Source organism: Balaenoptera acutorostrata, chromosome 9 (assembly GCF_949987535.1).
Source record: "Balaenoptera acutorostrata chromosome 9, mBalAcu1.1, whole genome shotgun sequence".
Taxonomy (NCBI): Eukaryota; Metazoa; Chordata; class Mammalia; order Artiodactyla; family Balaenopteridae; genus Balaenoptera; species Balaenoptera acutorostrata.
Window position 1 is genome coordinate 3,200,324 of NC_080072.1, and position 12,077 is coordinate 3,212,400.

The 12,077-nt window shown below is 56.7% G+C and overlaps 1 protein-coding gene across 5 annotated transcripts in view; it reads left to right on the forward strand.

The window, feature by feature from the left end:
• Positions 1-12,077, forward strand: part of SHANK2 (SH3 and multiple ankyrin repeat domains 2) — a 473,760-nt gene that overhangs the window by 316,816 nt on the left and 144,867 nt on the right. The window lies entirely within an intron of this gene.

Sequence of the window (12,077 nt, forward strand, 5' to 3'; positions counted from 1 at the left end):
TCTTACTGCCGTGGACCTCCTGCCTCTTTACGGCACCGTAGGCCAGGGGGAGGGAGAGGGAGAGGGGCTGGGGTGGAAGGCTCTGAGTCACAGTGGTCGGTCAGAGTGCGGGTGCCTCAGCCAGGCCCCCGATGAGGAGCTGCGGATACGGGCACCTGGGCTGGGAACGCAGACTTGCAAGGAGCGAGGCCGGCCTGGGGCCTGAGGCTTTGCCTGTGCATCAGGTCTGCTGGAGGGTCAGGTCCCCCACCCCTCACCATGAGACCAGCCTCCGGTCAGGCGCGGACACCACGCGCAGGCAGTGGCCAGGACCATAAGGAGGACGGAGCCATGGGGGCTGGGACGGGGAGCAGCTCCTTGCCAGTGCGCTACTGGCCCTGGGAGGGAGGTGGAATGGGCCTCCCTTTGGTGTGGGGGATGCTCAGGGCCCCAGTGTCTCCCCGTGGCTCTCAGGGTCACCCCAGAAGAGCCCAGTGGGGCCTCTGGATCTGGCCCCTGCTTGCTCCTCCCCTCAGGCACTGATGTCCCTCTGTTGGCCTTCAGTGATACTCTGTGTCCCCAGACACATCATGTTCTCCCCCACCTCTGTGCCTTTGCACCTGGCCACACCCCACAGCCTGATGTCCGGCCCACCCTCCTCATCCTCCCGGGCTCAGCCTCAGCCTCAGGGCCACGCTCTCCTGCACCCCCTGCCGATGCCCCTGGTGGGCTAGGTGTGCCCGCCTGCTCCCTCTGAGCCCCTCCCTCCCACCCCTTGCACACAGCGCTCGGGCCTGGAGCTGGAAGGGGACGTCGTGGTCCCCACAGGTGACTGCAGACAGGGCTCATCAGGACCCTGCTTGGCTTCATGGAGGGGGGTCACCTGAGGGCCAGGTGGGCACATGCCATCCCGAAGGTGGAGCCCTGGACAGAGCAGCCCATAGGGCCGGGTGGGCGTGGCTCTGCTGTTTGGGTGGGCGTGGCCGCATGGTCCATGCAGCCAGAGCCTGAGAGCTGCCAGGGAGGCCGGACTCGGACCTGGAGGATGGCCAGCTGCAGGCCTGGAGAACCAGGTCTCGTTTCCTGTGGACAGAAAAGTCCTTTCCCCGCCAGGCTTCCCTACCCTCTCAACATCCCAAGTAGCCGGAGCCGGAAGCCGTAGGCGCTGGGGTTCCCTGTCACAGCCCAGGCAGGCCCACTGCGGAGCTAGGGCTCAGCTCGCAGACCCCCTGGGATCTGAGGGCTGGCTGACCGGGCAGCGTGCAGAGGCTTGCACCAGAAATGGGGCTGTTTGGGGGCTGCTGTGGTCCCCCTCTCAGTGCTGAGCGCTAGGGGCCACAGCGTGTGTGTGTACGTGTGTGTATGCGTGTACGTGTGTGTGCATAAGACTGCATTGTGCTCGTGTGTGTACATGGGTATGTGATGTGCAAGTGTGTGGGTGTGTATGTGTGTGTGCTTAAGTGCACATACGTGTGTCTGGGTGTGTGTACACATGCTCCCTCCTGGCACTACCCGACCCCACTGGGTTATCTCACACCCCTCGGAGGTCATCCCAATCAGCCCTTGGAAGCCTCTGTCTGTGATTCTGCCCGCTGACCCTGCACTGGTCCAGGCATGGCGTTTGTGTCATTTCTCCTCCCGTAAGTTCTGTCGAAGCCCCTTCCAGGTCCGTGGCTGGCCGGGTGGGCGTCTCGGGTCCCAGTCTGGTCAGCAGGAAGGCTGAGCACGACAGATCAGCACACACGTGTTCTGCTTTTCAAAGACTTGTGTTTTCCATGAATGTGCCCCTGGCTTTCACACTTTAGAGCTTTTTTAAACACTGAAAAATTATGGCCAGGAGGGAGGAAGGGAGTAACCCTTGCTTGAAACCTACGACATGACAAATTGAGATGCGAAGCTACCTATTGAACCAGAATTGCATTCCCATCTTCAGAAATGTAGGGTGCACCGGGACCCTGAGCGTCCCGAGGTTGCCGGCGAGAGAAGGCCCGCTCTGGCCGGCACAGTGAGGGCAGGAGCAGGGCGGCGGCTCACAGGACTGGAGGGAGAGGCGCCAGGCAAGGCAGGGGCTGGGGCAGCTCTGCCCACCGTTTCCTCTATTCAAGACGCCCACCCTCAGGTCAGGGTGCGGGGATCCCGCTGGGCTTCAGGCCCGCCCCAGGCTAGGGTAGGGCAGGATGGTCCAGAGGCAGCCCCACCAAGACCACTCACAGGATTGGGACTGAGCCCAGAGAAACAGGGGTGCATTTCCGGGTGCAGCAGGAGGAGGGGATGCAGGGTGGAGGGCTGTGTCCTGGAGCTGTGAACTCGGGCCGGAAAGCAGAGCAGCCAGAGTCTGACCCTCTGCTCTGTAGCTTCCCTACGATGTGACGTGGGGCTGCTGGTATGGCCTCAGGTGCCCGGGTCCCTCGTTGCAGCATGGGGTCCGTTGTCCACTCTGCAGGGCTGCTTGAGAACATTTCGAGCTGATGCTTATAAAGCACTTGGGGCAGCTACGTGTGTGCATGAGCGCTACATACGTTTTAGTAGAACAAACCCTGGATTTTAGAATCAGATATTTCCGAGTTCAGAGTCCCACCTCTGCTGCTGACCTTGGGCCGTGACTTTGGGCCCATCACTGAACCTCCACTTGCCCATCTGTAGAATGGGAGCAGTCATCTCCACCCCACGGGCTCTGCAGTCCTGTCACGGGGCTAAGGGAAAGAATGTCGTGCAGGGCGTCTCACACTCTAGCGTGCAGGTTCAAGTATCACTGTCTTCAAGCTTATCCACAGACAGGCAGCATGGACCCTGCTCCCCGGCCCGTGGGGAGATGGAGTACGGAGTGAGAGGTGGGGGTGGAGGGCAGATGAAGGTGGGGAGGACATTGGTGAGCAGAGGAGGAAGAACATTCTAGAATGAGGGCACAGCTTGGGCAAAGGCATGGGCTTATGACACCGCCAGGCCGAGAGCAGGTGTGGCTGGAGGGGGGCGTGTCCAGGAAGATGGGATGGGAGATCTGACCTGAAGGGCAGGCTATGTGGTGATCGGGAGCTTTCCTGGGCCCTTGGACCAGCTCCGCCCCTCACTGAGCAGTTAGGAACGCAGGCTTGGGGCCGGGGAAGTAGAGTTTGCATCCTGACACCGTGTGTGCCAAGCTGTGTGTTCTTGGGCACCTCCCATAACCTCTCTGTGCCTCAGCCTCCTCTTCATCCCTGGGATGACGTATGAGTCCTGGGGCAGCTGTAACAAAGTACCAAAAATGGGCGGGGAGGGGCTTCAAACAACAGATATTTATTCTCTCACAGTTCTGGAGGCCAGGTGTCTGAGGTTAAGGTGTGGGCAGGGCTGGCTCCCTCCGAAGCCGCTGGGGGAGGATCCTTCCTGCCTCTTGCAGCTCCTGGGGCTTCAGGGGTTCCTTGGCTTGTGGCCGCGTGCCTCCAGTCTCTGCCTCCCTCTTCACCTGGCCTTCTCCTCTTCTGTCGGTCAAATCTCCCGTGTGTCTCTTCTGACTTTGGTCGTTAGATTTAGGGTCCACCTGGATAATCCAGGATGGTCGCCTCGCAAGATTCTTAATCACATCTGCAAAGACCATCTTCCAAATAAGGTCACATCCACAACTTCCGGAGATCAGGACACGGACATACGTTTGGGGTCCACCTTTCAATCCACAACACTAACAAAGGCCCAGAAATAGAGAGCCCCCTGTCCTGACCCATCCAGTGCCCCCCAGCCCCTCACAAGGGAGCCTCTCCCAGCCCCACTCTCTGCCCAGCCTCCTTCGGTCAGGAGGGTGGACACAGCTGACCACGCCTCGGGCCAGGCATCAGCCAGGGCCCCATCAGCAAGCAGAAACCAGACGCTTCGGTCGGGGAAAGGTGACATAGGAGATTCAGGTAGTGTGGAAACAGACAGAGACCACCCGGAGGAGAACAGCAGACTGTGTGCTTGCAGCTGCTACGGCAGGGTGGCGGCCACCCTCCCCTGTGTTTGCAGAGACTCAAAGGCAGCAGGGGAGCAGGAGAACTTCGTGGAAAAGGGAGTCTCAGCAGTGGCCTGACGGGGGCCGGGCCCGGGAGCTGGAGGAGGCTACCAGGAGCCAGCGTCCCGGGGGGCTGGTCAGGGGAACGTTAGGCTTTCTCTGCTTGGTCTGAGTTGGAAACAGGGTACGAATGAGGGAAGTTGGCAGTTGATGATCAATGCAGTCCCGGCCACCTGGGGCTGATGGTACCGAGCTTTTCGTTTGCCTTCCTGGACTCGTTGCTGCAGGTCGTGGGTCAGAGTTCTGCTGTCCCGTGTGGTCTGGCCCTCGACCCTTCGTGTATTCGGTCTCTCACTGAGGACCCTGTGGGCCCCTGAGATTTGGAATTGCCCCTCAGACTGGGGGCAAGGGGGAGCAGCTTACCCAGAACCAAGCCTTGGTGGGGGGCCTGGGTGGTGCTTGGCACTCTGGAGGGCCCCGCAGGGTGAGCAGCGGGGATGGGGGGTGGGGGGCTGCAGCTTGAGTGTGGCCAGACCTGTGCTCCAAGGGCGTTGGGCCCTGAGAGGACTTGGCTGGCCCGAGGGCATGTCCCCATGTGTGAAGGAACACAGTGGGCTGGTACTTTGACCCCCAGCATTGCAACTCCCCCCGCCGTGGGTGCCACTGCAGGGGGCATGGCCAGGTGGGTACCAGGCCTGCTGAAAGATGCTGGAGGCTGGACCCCCTGTCTGCTGCAGTCAGAGGGACACGGGCGGAAGCAGGAAGATGGGAAGGATGTTTCATCTCCCCTCCTCTAGGCTTCCTGTCTCCTCTCGTGCCTGCCTCCCACTGGCAGATCGTGAGGGGTCTGGGGAGTGTCATGCAACATGCGCCAGCCCCAGGCTCACGAAGCAGAGCACAGAGCGGGGACGGGGCCTGGCAGGCTTCCTGGGCGTGGAAGGCTCCTGCACACAGGTAGCAGGCCTCTGCTTGCCTTCATGGAAGGGCTGCCCTCAGGTCTGATTTCTGGACTCCACGTGGGGACCCGAAGGGGCGGGGCCTTCCTGGGGGTGGCAGAGACCCCTGTTGGGCCTCAGGCCCCAGGCGGCATGGGAGGGGGGACACTTGCAGGTCCATGAACAAGGCCAGCCCTGGGTCCTGCCTCTCTGTTCCTCTCATCTGTCCTCCCTTCCATGGGGGAGAGGAGGGGGGAGGGCCCTGCAGCAGCACGTGGGTGAGGGCTCCATCCTGACCCACCCATTGCCCCCATCCCATCGCAGAGGGAGCCTGTGTCCCTGTGGCGGGGTAGGGGGTGTGTACGATGGATGTTTCAGGAAAATGTCTCTGAGGGCGAGGCGGAGCAGGGCTTGCGGGCCTCAGGGGGCCACAGAGAGTCCTATGGCAAAGGAGGGAAGGAGATGTGATGGAAAAAGACATTTTAGAGCCAGAATCTGCAGGATTTGGTGGCAGGAGGGCCGTGGAAGCTGGGTGGAGCTGGCCAAGACCTGAGTTTCCCCTTGGGTGGGTGGGGGGGTGGGAAGAGGTGGAAGCATCCCCCACACGTTCCCTGCCTCTCCTGTGGGCACGTGCTGCCGTCTGCCTGTGGGGTGTCCCGTAGCCCTTTGATTCACTGTAGCACATGCTTATCCCAGAGAGGCAGTGTTGATGAATCAAGTGCTGGGTGTGAATCGCGTCTTCTCTGTATGAGTCAGCTCGGGCTGTGTAACAAAACACCAAAGACTGGGGGCTCCACAACAGGTTCACACAGTCTGGAGGCTGCGAAGTCCAAGATCAAGGTGCCGGCCAATTTGGTTTTGGTGAGAGCTGCTTCCTGTTTTGCAAACAGCCACCTTCTCGCTGTGTCCTCACATGGCAGAGAGAGAGGAAGCATGCTCATGCCTCTTCTTATAAGGGCACTAATCCCTTCATGGGGCACCACCATCATGGCCTCACCTCCAAATCCCATTGCATGGGAGATTGGGGTTTCAGCGTATGAACTGGGGGGGCATGAACATGGGGGTGCACCTCCACTCTGCAGTTCCATCTCCCAAAGCGTATTTCCCTAGCTTCGTGCTGTAAGCAGTCGCTTCAAGAGCTCCCCCCTCTCCGCCTGCCCACCCCAGCCCTTCGTACCCACACCCTGGGGTGCCTTGCTGCTGCATACAGCTTCTCAGGCTTTCCTTCCTTCCTTGCCCAGGCTCCGATTCCTTTTCAGATCTGATCAGCTCTCCAGCCACGAGTGCACATCCAGGTAAAATGTGCCTGAAGCTTCTGGAGAATCACAGGTGCCAGGAGTCCAAGAGTCCAGGCTAAGAACCAGACTTACAAACTACACGCAAGTCACCCGAGGCGTGAACTTTCCACTTCCAGCCAGTGGCAAACTTTCTCTTCATTTCTCTAATAAGCTCTGGTCACACCTGTGCAGGGAGACTTCAGAATACATGGCTGTCTTCCTGCCCCCAGGCACAGAGAGTGGCCGAGAGCCAAGCATCCTCCACTCCCCTCCTTATCTCCGCCAGCCAGTAGGGTGGCCACAGCTGGACCACTCTGAGTTTGAGTTTGCAGCCTCTGGAGCCAAAACAGATTAGGGTTAACGTTGCTTCCCATCCCGGGCCTGCCTGTCTGTCATCCAGGAGTTCTGGACTGTGGGGTGACAAAGTCAGTTGGTAGCCTAGTGTGGAGTGTGGTTTCTGAAACTGGGATTCCAGGCCCCCTTCCTACTTGGTCTCAGGTGGTTCCTAATAAAAGGAAATCTGCCAAGAATGGGCCCAGACCTGGGCAGGGAAACCATGTTCCTCCCATAGGGAAAGTATCCCAAGCTTCTACCTTGTGCAGTGGCTTGAGGGGCAGGGATCCCTTTGGCCTTCTTCAGCCCAGTGGGCTCCTGGACAGCTATGACCTCCCAGGTGGGGTGACAGCCAACTTGGGTGTTGAAGGATGAGTAGGAGATCGCCAGGAGGGGAAGAGGGAAGGGGCCATGCTGTGCTGCAGGGAGAACTGCAAAGTCTCTGCTTCCCTGGCCCCTGAGGCCACCAAGGGTGTGGCTTGGGGACAGAGCAGTGGCCTCCAGTGGTTGAAAGTTGCCAGAACATGCAGCAGCCAAGGTGGCCAGCTGAAGGAACAGCAGGTAATGCTGGATCCTATAAGATGGGTACATTATCCCATCTTACTGGGAGTAAATGGAGGCTGAGAGAGGTCCAGCCCCTTAGCTGGGACAGCGCAGGAACCAGGGTGGCATTCTGGAACTTTGGACACTGAGTCTGTCCTTGAGACTTTTCAGAGTCCATTACCACAAGGACTGCTTCCTGGGGAGCCACCAGGGGGAGTAGAGGGAATCCTGGATCCAGAGTCCAACGCGCATTCCAGACCTTGTTCTCCCCCTTGCCGGTTCTCCTGGGAAAAGCAGTGTGGACTTGAATAACCACTTAGTGAGAAAATAGAGGTGGTGTGCCCAGCACACATTAGGTGTCCTGTTAGTTTCCTTCCTTCCCTGAGGGAGGCAGTATCAGCTGCTTAAGTTATGATGAGGGGCGGGATGCAACCTGGCAGGGGGCCAGCCAAGGTGGTGGGAAGGGCCCAGAGACCCCTACCAACTGGGAGTGATGAGTAGGCCCCACATCTTAGAAAGTAAGTGGGTTTAAAGGTCAGAGAGAGTATCTGGTCAGTGCTTAGTGAACAATAGGTGAATGTATGGGATGGATAGATGGATGGGTGGATGGATGGATGGATGGATGGGATGATGGGATGATGGGATAATAGGATGGATGGATGAGTTGGCAACCCCTCAGGGAAGTTTAGTGGGTCTGAAGGTGGGAGGAGGTACCTGGTAGATGTGCAGTGAACAATGGATCAATGTATGAGATGGATGAATGGGTGGTTGGGAACGATGGGTGACTGGATGGATGCATGCATGCATGCATGGGTGGATGGATGGATGCATGGATGGATGGATGGATGCATAGATGGATGCATGGATGCATGGATGATGGGTGGATGCATGGATGGGTGGATGCATGCATAGATGGATGCATGCATGGATGGGTGCATGGATGGATGGATGCATGCATGCACACATGGATGGATGGATGCATGCATGCACGTATGGATGGATGGATGCATGGATGGATGGATGCATGGATAGATGGATGGATGGATGAATGGATGGATGGATGGATGCATGCATGGGTGGGTGCATGGATGGATGGATGCATGCATGCACACATGGATGGATGGATGCATGCATGCACGCATGGATGGATGGATGCATGGATGGATAGATGGATGGATGGATGAATGGATGGATGGATGGATGCATGCATGCATGGATGAATGGATGGATGGATGGATGGATGGATGGTTGGATGGATGGATGGATGGTTGGATGGATGCATGGATGGATGGATGGATGGATGGATGGATGGATGGATGGATGGTTGGATGGATGGATGGATGCACAGAAGGAAGGATGGATGGACAGCATGGGCGGGTAGGTGAATGGATGAACAGATAAGCAAGGGATAACGCAGATAAACTTTGTTCCCTCCACTTTACTGCCCATCAAGAGTCTTCAGCTGCGACTTGTCTCCATGGCCAACCCCTGTGAGCACCCCCTGCCCTGGGGCTACAGGTCCTCAAGGAGCTTCCCCTCAGTGGAGGGGATTAGTTCTCCCTCATCTGCCTGAGGGTGCTAGACTGGCTCTGGATGCCTGGAGCACCCCAGGGAAGGGGCTGGCTCCGGGGACAAGGCCCTCCCCACCTGCCGCTGCCGGGGTGTTCCAGCTGACGTCTCCTCCAGCATCTCTGCTGTAGGCGGGCCACAGCTCCCAATTAAACTGTTTAAGTGATGGGTAATCATGTGATTAAAAATAACTGGGGCCGGCTGGTGCTGTTGCCCGAGCCTATCAGAGCGGGCAGCGGGTGAGGGAGAGGAGGAGGAGGCCTTCGATCCCAGGCCCTCTGACACCATCTCCCCAGGGCAGGGGTGCTTCTGCCCCTCCCTGTTTACAGCTGCAGGATGTATGAGACCCAGAAAAGACGGGGTTTAACCACTGAAGGAGGGTTTCCCAAGGCTTTGGGTGCAGGGTGGGTGGTCCCAGCGTGGGGGACTCCCAGGCCACAGCGACACAGAGCAGAGATCAGGATAGATGAACCAGCTTTACTGAGCACCTACTATGCTCCGGTCCTGGGGTGGGGCCCTTTCCCAGGGGTTATCCCAAGAACCCAGAGCAATCAGATGTTAAAATTTTTATTCACATGAATGTGAGGCAGGGGTTCTGAGAAGCCCACATTCAGCAGGTGTTTACTGAGCATCTACAACGTGCCAAGTGCTGTCCAAGGTGCCAGGGATAGAGTAAGTGAGCAAATGCAAAAATCCCAAATCTCAGGGAGCCCCTGGTCTGGCTGGTTCTGTGATTGTCCAGGGTCTCCATATAGTAGAGAGGCCAAGCCCGGGATCTGCCCCCCTCCCATGGTTTGCTTCAGGCTCATTACCTGAGATACAGCACATCCCCCCGGGTAAGGGGGGCTCAGGTGTGACAGCTGGCTGCTTGGTTGGGAGGTTTGGGGGAATCTTTCCTCTCCGTGTCCTTAACCAGCTAAGAACAGACACCAGGAACCAAATTGGCTTCAGGTCACAGAATAAAAGTGGAAAGGGACCTTATCTGGTCTAGCCTGACCCCGGCCTGTGGCTGGATGCTTTCTGGCCACCTCCCAGGTCAGCCAGTCCCGTCTGTCTTGACCCCAAATGTGCCTCCTGATAATTTTTACACATTGGACCTCTCTTCCGAGGTCATAAGCAAAACACTTGACCGTTTTCACAGAACAGGCTACCAAGTTCATCTTTTAATTATGATTTATCGAGGTGTTTTTCTTTCTCTAAAAATATGTTCCTCATAGAAAATCTAGAAACTAGAAAAAAGAAAATTAAAATCACCTGTTATCCCACCATGAAGAAACACATGTTGTTAACATTTTGGCATGTTTCCTTCCCAACTTTTTATTTCCCGACTGAAACGTCCCTGGTTCATCCAGCAGCTCCTCATCTAAAAGGGTTTCCAGACCTTTAATCACAATGGTGAAAGCCCCAGCATCTCTTGCACACATTTAGCTGGCCCTTCATCAAACGTGGAGGCCACTCAGAGTGAAGATGACGTTCCAGGTTAGGGCTAAATAAAAGGGCACTATTTTTTCACTGGCAAATAAAATTGTAAGATATTTGGGACTTCCCTGCAGTCCAGTGGTTAGGGCTTGGTGCTGTCACTGCCAGAGGCCCAGGTTCGATCCCTGGTCAGGGGAACTAAGATCCTACAGGATGCATGGCGAGGCCCAAAAAAATTGTAAGATATTTAAGATGTGTACAAGGTCAGGATTTCTTATATGTATACATCATGAAAGGATTCCCCCACTGAGTTAATTACCACACACTTCGCCTCACTTATCTCATTATGTATCTGTCTTTTTTGGGTGAGAACATTGGGGTTCTACTCTCTTAGCAAGTTTCAATTTTACAGTAGTGTAATCACCATGCTGTACATTAGATCCTCAGACCTTATTCATCTTATAACTGAAACTTGGTACTCTTTGACCTACATCTCCCCACCCCAGTCCCTGGCAACCACCATTCTACTCTCTGTTTCTATGAGGTTTTGTTTAGATTCCACATATAAATGAGATCATGTGGTATATATGTCTTTCTCTGATTACCTGGCAGAATGTCTTCCGGGTCCATCCATGTTGTTGAAAACGGCAGGATTTCCTTCTGTTGTTATGGCTGAATAATATTCCACTGTGTATATTTACCACACCTGGTGCACCTGGCACCCGGGAGTCAGGAGGCCTGAGCCCTTGTCCTGCAGAGGAGACCCGGGCTCTTCACTCCCTGGGTGCCACTGGGCATCCTTGTCTTTGTCCTGCACGTTCTCTGTGGAGCCTTATTAACAAATGTATTTTCTGTTTTTTCATTTATGTGCCAACTTTTGTTACTGACAAGGAGCAAATGACGGGCCTTCTCACCATCTGTGTGCAGGAAAACTGGCCCCATAGAGCCTGTATTCTAGAAGCATCAGTCCTCTGAACATTGGAGATGTAAGAGTCTGTGGGTGGATCACGGCCTCGCCTTCCTGGGCACGGCTGAGGCTGCAGCCCCACCGGGCCGGCTTCCCTGCACAGGCCTGCCAATCGGGGGCAGGCCACCCGCTCTGGCCATTTAGCACAAAGAAGCATTTACAGACGTCTCCTTGCGTTGGTCACCCAACCCCTTCCCCACCCAGACCAGCTAGAAGAGCATCTTTGTCAGGGAGAGGAGGACTCAGGAGGATGGGTAGCCACTTCGGGGAGGACTTGGGAAGGGCAGGTGACCACCTCAGGGAGTGACCACCTCAGGGAGGACCCCAGGAAGGGCAGGTGACCACCTCAGGGAGTGACCACCTCGGGGAGGACCCCGGGAAGGGCAGGTGACCACCTCAGGAGCACTTCCTCCTCTCCATGCCCAGGGCCCCTGGAGCATCCTCTGATCCACAGGTACCAGGATCTGGGGTGCTGTCTGGGGCTCCCCGGCCCACGGCACTGACCCATCCTCTCCTACAAGGAGTAGCTGTACTCTGGAGGTGTGGTCTGGGAGGAAAGCTTCCGTTACAAGTTTGCTCTGTCCCCAAGATACCAGGGAGAGGGAGGTTCACACGCTGCCGTTTCAGGGATGCTGGTCCTTCCAGGTCACTTTCGGGGGAGCCCTTAGGCTCAGCCGCCCCCAGACACACCGTCATCATCATGGGGACATCGGTGTTGAGGATCCTTGATGTGCAGGATCTCCTGACCTGAGTCTGACTCTCTGCTCTTCTTCACTCCAACCCTCGTGAGCCTGCACAAGTCGATTTTGCCATCTGAGAAATGGGGGTACAGTCTGACCTCCCTCACGGGGCTGCTGGGAGGCACGGGTGGGTTCATGGTGGAGCATGCAGTGCAGACCCCAGCGTGAGGCAGAGCTGGTGCGTTTCTGGCTGGGGTGTCTGGGAAGCTGGGTGTCACTGTGTCCTCATGTGGCAGAGAGAGAGAGAGAGAGAGAGCTCAAGTTTTCCTCTTCTTGTAAAGGCACTAATCCCATCATGGGGGCCCCATCCTCATGACCTCATCCAACCCTAATTAACTCGCAAAGGCCCCACCT